At 34.1% G+C, this 12,399-nt stretch overlaps 1 protein-coding gene and 1 long non-coding RNA gene across 3 annotated transcripts in view; one reads left to right on the top strand and one right to left on the bottom strand.

Moving 5' to 3' along the window:
* The window catches only part of LOC126809588 (uncharacterized), a 120,279-nt gene that overhangs the window by 104,084 nt on the left and 3,796 nt on the right, over positions 1 to 12,399 (bottom strand). The gene's annotated exons all lie outside the window — the stretch shown is intronic.
* LOC126809586 (E3 ubiquitin-protein ligase MARCHF8) overlaps positions 10,649 to 12,399 on the top strand; it is a 31,722-nt gene continuing 29,971 nt past the window's right edge. The window contains exon 1 of the mRNA XM_050534216.2: positions 10,649 to 10,725. The gene's annotated coding sequence lies outside the window, so the exon portion shown is untranslated. The remainder of the gene's footprint in view (positions 10,726 to 12,399) is intronic.

Below are 12,399 nucleotides of genomic sequence, written 5' to 3'. Positions count from 1 at the left end.
TTTCCGGTGATATTGAAAATGTTAAATTGGTTTGACCTAGTTAAAATTGACATTACACATCAAATGGTGTCACTTTTATGAAAATCGAATAATAATTGACTCTTTTACAGGCAAACTAGCGTAAAAAGTGACTCATGCAAAATTGCCCATTTCTCGGCAACTGCGCATATTACAAATTAATTTTCACATACATTCTCTCCGTATAGATTATTGCTACGAGTTTATGAAAGTTACGAAGTAATATTTTAAAATATGAAAACGCTGAATGGGTTGTAAATAGCTTAATTTTACACCTTTTTTCACCTTTTAATCGAAATAGCCCGAAAACGGAATCGAAATTAAAAAAAATGGTCCCAACATTTTGTGCGCCTTTATAGGGCGCACAATTTCAGTTATACCAGATTTGAAAAAAATAATATTTGCTTTCGAAAAATGGTACCTAACTGTCAAAATTGTAGTTTTTTGTCAATTTACGCCACTTCCGGTGCCGACAGATAACACTATTGGTAACAAAAAAAATGACAATTGAGACAACGGGGCATATGAACTTTGTTTTATACAAATCGAACAATAAATAATTAATCTAGGACTGAAAAACTGAATTGGCCAATGGGGGCCAAGGAAAATTACCGAGACAAAAATTTTTCACATTTTTGCCCAAGTCAGAGGACTCGTTATATTTGTGTAAAACACGATTAAAAAATATTCATAAATAAAAAAGTTTTTTGTAAAAATTTAAATTTTCTAAATTTAGCGCCTAATATCTGCGAAGATTTGCCGAAAATCAAAAATCAAAAGTAGCGTAGCTATGTGCCCCGTCTCCGGCTATGCCAAAATGCATCGAAAGTTAAAATCCCATGATTATTGTTAAAATTACCGCAATATTTGTAAAAAAGATAACTTCGGTGATTTCGGACATTTCGCATTGTCGCAGAACGTTCAAAATAGCTTTATCCTCTAAGTCACACCCACTTTCCCAGTAAAACCGAAGAAATCGTAACGATGCGACAAGTAGTTGCTGAGATCTACTCAAAACAAAAGAAGAATAATAATAATAACTAGAACTGCGAAGCAGTAATGACGGGTTTCACCGGTGCCACGTTACCCTTGAACTTATGTCACTTCCGGTACCAAAATTACATTACTTCCGGTGATAATGAAAATGTTAAATTGGTTTATGAAATCAGAAATAGCATCATCACATGGTGAAAATTTTATGTAAATCCTATAATAGTTGCCACCTTTATAGACCAAAAACCTTGAAAAATGACTTGTAGAAAATCGCCTATTTCTCTGCAACCGTACAAGTTAGAAACCATTTTGAGGTATCTGTATGATCGAATGAGTTCATTCTATTTGTTGATTGGAATCAAATATCATAATTTTAAAAACATTACAAATCTGATTCATTTGAATAAAATATCTGTTTTGAAGGCTAAAAATACAGTTTTTGCCAAAATGACGTTACTTCCGGTGATAATGAAAATCTTAAATTACTTGTATGAAATCGTAAATGGCATTAGGTATCACACAATGAAAATTTCATGAAAATCGAATAATAATTGACACTTTTATTGACAAAAAACCTTAAAAAGTGACCTGTTGAAAATTGCCTATTTCTCCGCAACTGAACAAGTTAGAAACCATTTTGTGATATCTATATGATCGTAAGGGTTCATTGTATTAGTTCATTTGAATCAAATATCAAAATTTTAAACAAATAACAAATATGACTCATTTGAATAAATTACTGGTTTCGAAGGCTATAAATACAATTTTTGCCCAAATTACGTCATTTCCGGTGATATTGAAAATGTTAAATTGGTTTGACCTAGTTAAAATTGACATTACACATCAAATGGTGTCACTTTTATGAAAATCGAATAATAATTGACTCTTTTACAGGCAAACTAGCGTAAAAAGTGACTCATGCAAAATTGCCCATTTCTCGGCAACTGCGCATATTACAAATTAATTTTCACATACATTCTCTCCGTATAGATTATTGCTACGAGTTTATGAAAGTTACGAAGTAATATTTTAAAATATGAAAACGCTGGATGGGTTGTAAATAGCTTAATTTTACACCTTTTTTCACCTTTTAATCGAAATAGCCCGAAAACGGAATCGAAATTAAAAAAACTGGTTCCAACATTTTGTGCGCCTTTAAAGGGCGCACAATTTCAGTTATACCAGATTTGAAAAAAATAATATTTGCTTTCGAAAAATGGTACCTAACTGTCAAAATTGTAGTTTTTTGTCAATTTACGCCACTTCCGGTGCCGACAGATAACACTATTGGTAACAAAAAAAATGACAATTGAGACAACGGAGCATATGAACTTTGTTTTATACAAATCGAACAATAAATATTTAATCTAGGACTGAAAAACTGAATTAGCCAATTGGGGCCAAGGAAAATTACCGAGACAAAATTTTTTCACATTTTTGCCCAAGTCAGAGGACTCGTTATATTTGTGTAAAACACGACTAAAAAATATTCATAAATAAAAAAGTTTTTTGTAAAAATTTAAATTTTCTAAATTTAGCGCCTAATATCTGCGAAGATTTGCCGAAAATCAAAAATCAAAAGTAGCGTAGCTATGTGCCCCGTCTCCGGCTATGCCAAAATGCATCGAAAGTTAAAATCCAATGATTATTGTTAAAATTACTGCAATATTTCTAAAAACGATAGCTTCGGTGATTTCGGACATTTCGCATTGTCGCAGAACGTTCAAAATAGCTTTATCCTCTAAGTCACACCCACTTTTTCAGTAAAACTGAAGAAATCGTAACGATCCGACAATCAGTTGCTGAGATCTACTCAAAACAAAAGAAGAATAATAATAATAATAAGAATAATAATTTTAACAAAAACAATAGTGTTTCACACAAGCTACGCAGTGTGAAACCCTAATAAGAATAATAATTTTAACAAAAACAATAGTGTTTCACACAAGCTTCGCAGTGTGAAACCCTAATAATAATTTTAACAAAAACAATAGTGTTTCACACAAGCTTCGCAGTGTGAAACCCTAATAATAATTTTAACAAAAACAATAGTGTTTCACACAAGCTACGCAGTGTGAAACCCTAACTAGAACTGCGAAGCAGTAATGACGGGTTTCACCGGTGCCACGTTACCCTTGAACTTATGTCACTTCCGGTACCAATGAAACCGTTAAACAGGTTTCCACATAAGCATTGCACACATGAAATAAAATGGACGCAGAAACAACCAAATCCAGCAATCAATTCATTTGCTACATGTCAGTGATCCTGTCAAAATTACATTACTTCCGGTGATAATGAAAATGTTAAATTGGTTTATGAAATCAGAAATAGCATCATCACATGTTGAAAATTTTATGTAAATCCTATAATAATTGCCACCTTTATAGACCAAAAACCTTGAAAAATGACTTGTAGAAAATCGCCTATTTCTCTGCAACCGTACAAGTTAGAAACCATTTTGAGGTATCTGTATGATCGAATGAGTTCATTCTATTTGTTGATTGGAATCAAATATCATAATTTTAAAAACATTACAAATCTGATTCATTTGAATAAAATATCTGTTTTGAAGGCTAAAAATACAGTTTTTGCCAAAATGACGTTACTTCCGGTGATAATGAAAATCTTAAATTACTTGTATGATATCGTAAATGGCATTATGTATCACACAGTGAAAATTTCATGAAAATCGAATAATAATTGACACTTTTATTGACAAAAAAACCTTAAAAAGTGACCTGTTGAAAATTGCCTATTTCTCCGCAACTGAACAAGTTAGAAACCATTTTGTGATATCTATATGATCGTAAGGGTTCATTGTATTGGTTGATTTGAATCAAATATCAAAATTTTAAACAAATAACAAATATGACTCATTTGAATAAATTACTGGTTTCGAAGGCTATAAATACAATTTTTGCCCAAATTACGTCATTTCCGGTGATATTGAAAATGTTAAATTGGTTTGACCTAGTTAAAATTGACATTACACATCAAATGGTGTCACTTTTATGAAAATCGAATAATAATTGACTCTTTTACAGGCAAACTAGCGTAAAAAGTGACTCATGCAAAATTGCCCATTTCTCGGCAACTGCGCATATTACAAATTAATTTTCACATACATTCTCTCCGTATAGATTATTGCTACGAGTTTATGAAAGTTACGAAGTAATATTTTAAAATATGAAAACGCTGGATGGGTTGTAAATAGCTTAATTTTACACCTTTTTTCACCTTTTAATCGAAATAGCCCGAAAACGGAATCGAAATTAAAAAAAATGGTCCCAACATTTTGTGCGCCTTTAAAGGGCGCACAATTTCAGTTATACCAGATTTGAAAAAAATAATATTTGCTTTCGAAAAATGGTACCTAACTGTCAAAATTGTAGTTTTTTGTCAATTTACGCCACTTCCGGTGCCGACAGATAACACTATTGGTAACAAAAAAAATGACAATTGAGACAACGGGGCATATGAACTTTGTTTTATACAAATCGAACAATAAATAATTAATCTAGGACTGAAAAACTGAATTAGCCAATGGGGGCCAAGGAAAATTACCGAGACAAAAAATTTTCACATTTTTGCCCAAGTCAGAGGACTCGTTATATTTGTGTAAAACACGATTAAAAAATATTCATAAATAAAAAAGTTTTTTGTAAAAATTTAAATTTTCTAAATTTAGCGCCTAATATCTGCGAAGATTTGCCGAAAATCAAAAATCAAAAGTAGCGTAGCTATGTGCCCCGTCTCCGGCTATGCCAAAATGCATCGAAAGTTAAAATCAAATGATTATTGTTAAAATTACTGCAATATTTCTAAAAACGATAGCTTCGGTGATTTCGGACATTTCGCATTGTCGCAGAACGTTCAAAATAGCTTTATCCTCTAAGTCACACCCACTTTTCCGATAAAACCGAAGAAATCGTAACGATCCGACAATCAGTTGCTGAGATCTACTCAAAACAAAAGAAGAATAATAATAATAAGAACTAGAACTGCGAAGCAGTAATGACGGGTTTCACCGGTGCCACTTTACCCTAAACATGTTACTTCCGGTACCAATGAAACCGTTAAACAGGTTTCCACATAAGCATTGCACACATGAAATAAAATGGACGCAGAAACAACCAAATCCAGCAATCAATTCATTTGCTACATGTCAGTGATCCTGTCCAAATTACATTACTTCCGGTGATAATGAAAATGTTAAATTGGTTTATGAAATCAGAAATAGCATGATCACATGTTGAAAATTTTATGTAAATCCTATAATAATTGCCACCTTTATAGACCAAAAACCTTGAAAAATGACTTGTAGAAAATCGCCTATTTCTCTGCAACCGTACAAGTTAGAAACCATTTTGAGGTATCTGTATGATCGAATGAGTTCATTCTATTTGTTGATTGGAATCAAATATCATAATTTTAAAAACATTACAAATCTGATTCATTTGAATAAAATATCTGTTTTGAAGGCTAAAAATACAGTTTTTGCCAAAATGACGTTACTTCCGGTGATAATGAAAATCTTAAATTACTTGTATGATATCGTAAATGGCATTATGTATCACACAGTGAAAATTTCATGAAAATCGAATAATAATTGACACTTTTATTGACAAAAAAACCTTAAAAAGTGACCTGTTGAAAATTGCCTATTTCTCCGCAACTGAACAAGTTAGAAACCATTTTGTGATATCTATATGATCGTAAGGGTTCATTGTATTAGTTGATTTGAATCAAATATCAAAATTTTAAACAAATAACAAATATGACTCATTTGAATAAATTACTGGTTTCGAAGGCTATAAATACAATTTTTGCCCAAATTACGTCATTTCCGGTGATATTGAAAATGTTAAATTGGTTTGACCTAGTTAAAATTGACATTACACATCAAATGGTGTCACTTTTATGAAAATCGAATAATAATTGACTCTTTTACAGGCAAACTAGCGTAAAAAGTGACTCATGCAAAATTGCCCATTTCTCGGCAACTGCGCATATTACAAATTAATTTTCACATACATTCTCTCCGTATAGATTATTGCTACGAGTTTATGAAAGTTACGAAGTAATATTTTAAAATATGAAAACGCTGGATGGGTTGTAAATAGCTTAATTTTACACCTTTTTTCACCTTTTAATCGAAATAGCCCGAAAACGGAATCGAAATTTAAAAAAATGGTCCCAACATTTTGTGCGCCTTTAAAGGGCGCACAATTTCAGTTATACCAGATTTGAAAAAAATAATATTTGCTTTCGAAAAATGGTACCTAACTGTCAAAATTGTAGTTTTTTGTCAATTTACGCCACTTCCGGTGCCGACAGATAACACTATTGGTAACAAAAAAAATGACAATTGAGACAACGGGGCATATGAACTTTGTTTTATACAAATCGAACAATAAATAATTAATCTAGGACTGAAAAACTGAATTAGCCAATGGGGGCCAAGGAAAATTACCGAGACAAAAATTTTTCACATTTTTGCCCAAGTCAGAGGACTCGTTATATTTGTGTAAAACACGATTAAAAAATATTCATAAATAAAAAAGTTTTTTGTAAAAATTTAAATTTTCTAAATTTAGCGCCTAATATCTGCGAAGATTTGCCGAAAATCAAAAATCAAAAGTAGCGTAGCTATGTGCCCCGTCTCCGGCTATGCCAAAATGCATCGAAAGTTAAAATCCAATGATTATTGTTAAAATTACTGCAATATTTCTAAAAACGATAGCTTCGGTGATTTCGGACATTTCGCATTGTCGCTGAACGTTCAAAATAGCTTTATCCTCTAAGTCACACCCACTTTTCCGATAAAACCGAAGAAATCGTAACGATACGACAATCAGTTGCTGAGATCTACTCAAAACAAAAGAAGAATAATAATAATAAGAATAATAATTTTAACAAAAACAATAGTGTTTCACACAAGCTACGCAGTGTGAAACCCTAATAATAATTTTAACAAAAACAATAGTGTTTCACACAAGCTTCGCAGTGTGAAACCCTAATAATAATTTTAACAAAAACAATAGTGTTTCACACAAGCTACGCAGTGTGAAACCCTAATAATAATTTTAACAAAAACAATAGTGTTTCACACAAGCTACGCAGTGTGAAACCCTAATAATAATTTTAACAAAAACAATAGTGTTTCACACAAGCTACGCAGTGTGAAACCCTAATAATAATTTTAACAAAAACAATAGTGTTTCACACAAGCTACGCAGTGTGAAACCCTAATAATAAGAATAATAATTTTAACAAAAACAATAGTGTTTCACACAAGCTTCGCAGTGTGAAACCCTAATAATAAGAATAATAATTTTAACAAAAACAATAGTGTTTCACACAAGCTTCGCAGTGTGAAACCCTAATAAGAATAATAATTTTAACAAAAACAATAGTGTTTCACACAAGCTTCGCAGTGTGAAACCCTAATAATAATTTTAACAAAAACAATAGTGTTTCACACAAGCTTCGCAGTGTGAAACCCTATAAGAATCACACAAGCTTCGCAGTGTGAAACCCTAATAATAATTTTAACAAAAACAATAGTGTTTCACACAAGCTAAGCAGTGTGAAACCCTAATAATAATTTTAACAAAAACAATAGTGTTTCACACAAGCTACGCAGTGTGAAACCCTAATTAATGGAAGGCGCGTAATTGATAGCTCTTCAATATCTTCCAACATATTTTAGATTATTTTATTTTATTGTTTCAACTCTTCTTTACTGTCAGTCGAGTCACTTACTTTGTTTATAAATGTTGTACTAACAACGTTATAATAACGATCCTTTAAAATTCATTTGTTGTTATATACATGTATTTATCGCTGGCAAAAAAATAAAAATAAAAAAAAAATTCTAAAACAACCAATTATTTATAGGACATGGTAATTTTTATACGTCCACATTCATAATGTGAACGTATTATGCCGTCGCCCCTGTCTGTGTGTGTGTGTGTGTGTATGGGTGTATGTGTGTGTGTGTGTCTGTGGTTCGCCTACAGGGCGCAATTCTTCATGGATTTTCTTCAAACTTGGTATACTTATTCCTTATACCCCAAGGAAGATCCCTATTGTTTTTGGTGCATGCCCGACCCCCCGGGGCAGAGCCACGCCCATTTCTAGTATTTGTTTGTTTGTCGTCTACAGGCCACATTTCTTAACTAATAATCTTGAAACTTTGCATACACATTCTTTGTACCCTAAGGAACATCCCTATCGTTTGGGGTGCATGCCCAACCCCCAGGGGCAGAGCCACGCCCATTTTCTTTTCGTGTGTCTTTGTGTCGCCTACAGGGCGCAATTCTTACTGGATTTTCTTCAAACTTGGTATACTTATTCCTTATACCCCAAGGAAGATCCCTATTGTTTTTGGTGCATGCCCGACCCCCAGGGGCAGAGCCACGCCCATTTCTAGTATTTGTTTGTTTGTCGTCTACAGGCCACATTTCTTAACTTATAATCTTGCATACACATTCTTTGTACCCTAAGGAACATCCCTATCGTTTGGGGTACATGCCCAACCCCCAGGGGCAGAGCCACGCCCATTTCCCATTTTCTTTTCGTGTGTCTTTGTGTCGCCTACAGGGCGCAATTCTTACTGGATTTTCTTCAAACTTGGTATACTTATTCCTTATACCCCAAGGAAGATCCCTATTGTTTTTGGTGCATGCCCGACCCCCAGGGGCAGAGCCACGCCCATTTCTAGTATTTGTTTGTTTGTCGTCTACAGGCCACATTTCTTAACTTATAATCTTGCATACACATTCTTTGTACCCTAAGGAACATCCCTATCGTTTGGGGTACATGCCCAACCCCCAGGGGCAGAGCCACACTTTATATACTTATTCTTTGTACCCTAAGGAACATTCCTATCATTTGGAACATCCTTATCATTTGGAGTAGGCCCTACATGCCCAACCCCCAGGGGCAGAGCCATGCCAATTTTCTTTTTGTGTGTCGCCTACAGGCCACAATTCTAAATCGATCATCTTGAAACTTAAAATACATATTCCTTATACCCTGAGGTTGGTCCCTTTTCTTTTGGGTGCATGCCCGATTTTGGGGAGATAACTCCATTTAACAATGTCAAACTCCATTTAACAATGTCAAACTGACGTGATATGCTTTAAATAGTTGTCACCCATGTAACATTCGGGTTTTTGTGAGTGGTTTCTGAGAGCCTTTGTTCAACGTTATGTTTATAAATTTGAAATAAGATATTGTTAATATCCTTAAATGACATTTAGAAGTAGAGGTTAATATTCATAACAACACAACTTTATAGATTTACTACTTCTTGGTTTATTACATGTAAAAATATGGCACGCTTCACGATGATCCCTATTGTTGTTTTTGTGTGGTGGCGGGGGGGGGGGGGGATTGCCCGACCACCAGGGGAAGTCACATCCATTTTCTTTCTTTGTGTGTCCGTGTATTGCCTATAGGCCACAATTCTTAATGGATCGTCTTGGAACTTGGCATATGTATTCCTTATATCTGTTGATTTTTGTACATACCCCGATCGCCAGGGGCAGAGCCACACCCAATTTTTGTGTTTAGCGCACATAAGGAATATAATTATACCCTTAGGACGACAAGTATTGATTTTGATGCATGCCCCCCCTCCCCCTTCCGCTTTTTGGGCGGTGTCACACCTAAATTTTGTTAATATTTTGTCTGTAAATGATATACAGGTTACAATTATTAACAGATCCATCATAAGGTTGTACCTATTTATATTGGTCCGTGTCCAACCCCAAGGGGCAGATCCACGCCCAGTTTTTGTGTTTTTGTCTACACTCTGGAATTCTGAATGGATCATCTTGGAACTTGGCAAATTTATTACTTATACTGTAAGGGTAGGAACTATTTATTTTGGTGCATGTCCCGACCCCCAGGGGTGTGGTACCACGCCCACTTTTTGTTAATTTTTTTTCTGTAAATACACCACAGGTTGCAATAATTAACAGGTTTGTTCATTTCAATAACAGGGTGGTACCTATTTATATTGTTCCGTATCCAACCCCCAGGGGCAGAGCCACGTCCAATTTTTGTATTCATCGTCTACAGGCTGCAATTCTGAATGGATCATCTTGGAACTTTGGATATTTATTCCTTATACCGTAAAGACGGCTGCAACTATTTAGTCTGTCAATTTGGCAAAACAAACCCAACGCCTAGCCTTCTTTGCCTCTTGTAATATTACAGTCACAGCCATTTCATATTTCATTCTGTTCATTTTAAAAAGTACCATATAAATCAAAGCAGGAATGTGGACGTATATTGCAGCGTTAGTGATGCTCTTGTTACTCTTGTGTTTTTCAGTGCGAGGTGTGAATCTACGAACTTTGGAAAGCTGCAGTGAAGATGGGTAAACATACATTCTGAAAGGGGGGAAAAAATGGTCATTAATTGTTAATATTAACCGCACTAGCTAAATTTTACATGCAATGCGAAATGTCCATGCACTAACAAATTTGCAAAACAGTAATATAGGTAGTCAGTAAATAAATAAAGCTGATACCGATCTGTTTCACACAGATATTGGCTTGCGAAATCCGAGCGAATATTCACTGCCAGTGTCTAGATAACCGCGATTAAAGGAATGCTTCGTTTCTCCGATAGAGGGCAGCAGCGAGAAAGTACCTGGCTGAATAAAGAAAAGTCAGATTATTATGCTGAAATATACAGGTAGTGTTGTTTATTTTCATTTAACATATTTATCATTTTGACAGTGGTAAGAATTAAATCGTGTTGTTTAATACAGCCAAGGAATTGCTAGCAATACAAGATGACATGAAATGATATTGTCGAAGAAACAATGTATAATGTAATGATAGTTGAGTTGCGTTATAAATAATATAACACTAGACTAGGATTACAAAAATATAACACAAAATGAACTGAGCATACTGTGAATATAACAGCTATTAAAAATTATTTATAGTACATGTAATTGTCGACATAAAATGGTAATATTTTCAAAGTGCAATATCAGTCAAACAAAGCATTTAAACTGCCTGTTCTGCTCCCAGGTCCTAAAATAGTATTCTAATTCTGATGTATATTATTCATAAATGATCAGCGGAGCAGTTTATAGAATCTACTAATTTTTAAAATTTCTATACCATTCCTTGGGGAAACTTTTCCTTTGACCTTTCCGTTTCTCTACATACTGCTCTGTATGTAACCCCATTGATTCATTTAAACTAAGGGTTTAAAATACTATACAACTATCGATCCTCTAATCATATATTGTATTCCACATGACTCTTCATTGCTGTTTCTTTACTTGAGACACTTCTATATTTATGGTCATTGACATTTTTGACCTAAATGTAAACTGAATGTCATGTTAATAAATGAAGGCTATATAGATTAAAATTATGTTTTGTTTTGTTTATTAATGTATATTATATTATTTGCCATATATTGTTATTGTTTATTATTTATCTATATATAGGCCTATGCTTTCCTTCATGAATGTTTCAGTACAATAACAAAATCTTATCTATAATTATACAAATGGAGATATTATTTCTCTGGCAATTTAATATTCTTGATCAAAAATAGGACATTATATTTTGATTCATTCATAAAGATTCCCCTAAACCTGAACAGTAAAGATAGTTATTCCAGTTTTAATATTTAACAAAATACAGTTAATATTTTAAAGAAAATCTAATGAATTCAATTGAATACATGGTTCATGTTCGTAGTTTCCATGATCATATGCAGTAGCTGTATAACATTAATGAATACAGGGGGTCCCGGTGGTTAAGTGGGTAAGACGCTGACTCGCTAGCCTGGAGGTCGGGTGTTTGATCCCTGCATGGGCCGAGAAAGTACAACCTAGATTTACCAGCATGGTTTCCCCTTGTCAGTGATGCAGGACGGAGGGCCTGACAAGGACAGCTGTCTAGTCATTGGATGGGTCGAAAAACTGAGGTCCCGTGTACACATTGGCGTGCACGTAAAAGATCCCTTGACAGTTGGAATTTGATATAAGAGTAGGCCGTAGGGCTAAATTACCCTCATAGCCCCTCTTCATTAGCAGAACAGTAGGACGTTAAACCCCATTTCATTTAATGATTACAACTGATGCTTAGTTACTAGTTAAAAGTTCCTATTTTACAAAGTGTAGTTAAACATACATTATGCAAGTGCTAAATCTGCCTATTGCAGGTCTTTCTTTAGGCCTGAAATGTTATCTAAATTATTAAATTGACATTAATTAACCTATCCAGACCATAACTCTCGATGGCATTGCCTGCCTGCAATGTTTATTGGATTAGGTTCCGATTTCCTGTTCGACTTCCATTCATAATTTAATCATGACTTTAGTAATGATGATCGAGGCTAGGC

The sequence above is a fragment of the Patella vulgata genome, chromosome 2 (genome assembly GCF_932274485.2).
Source record: "Patella vulgata chromosome 2, xgPatVulg1.2, whole genome shotgun sequence".
NCBI classification, from domain to species: Eukaryota; Metazoa; Mollusca; class Gastropoda; family Patellidae; genus Patella; species Patella vulgata.
Note: the sequence above shows the minus strand (reverse complement) of the source record. Positions and strands in the feature narration are given on the sequence as shown.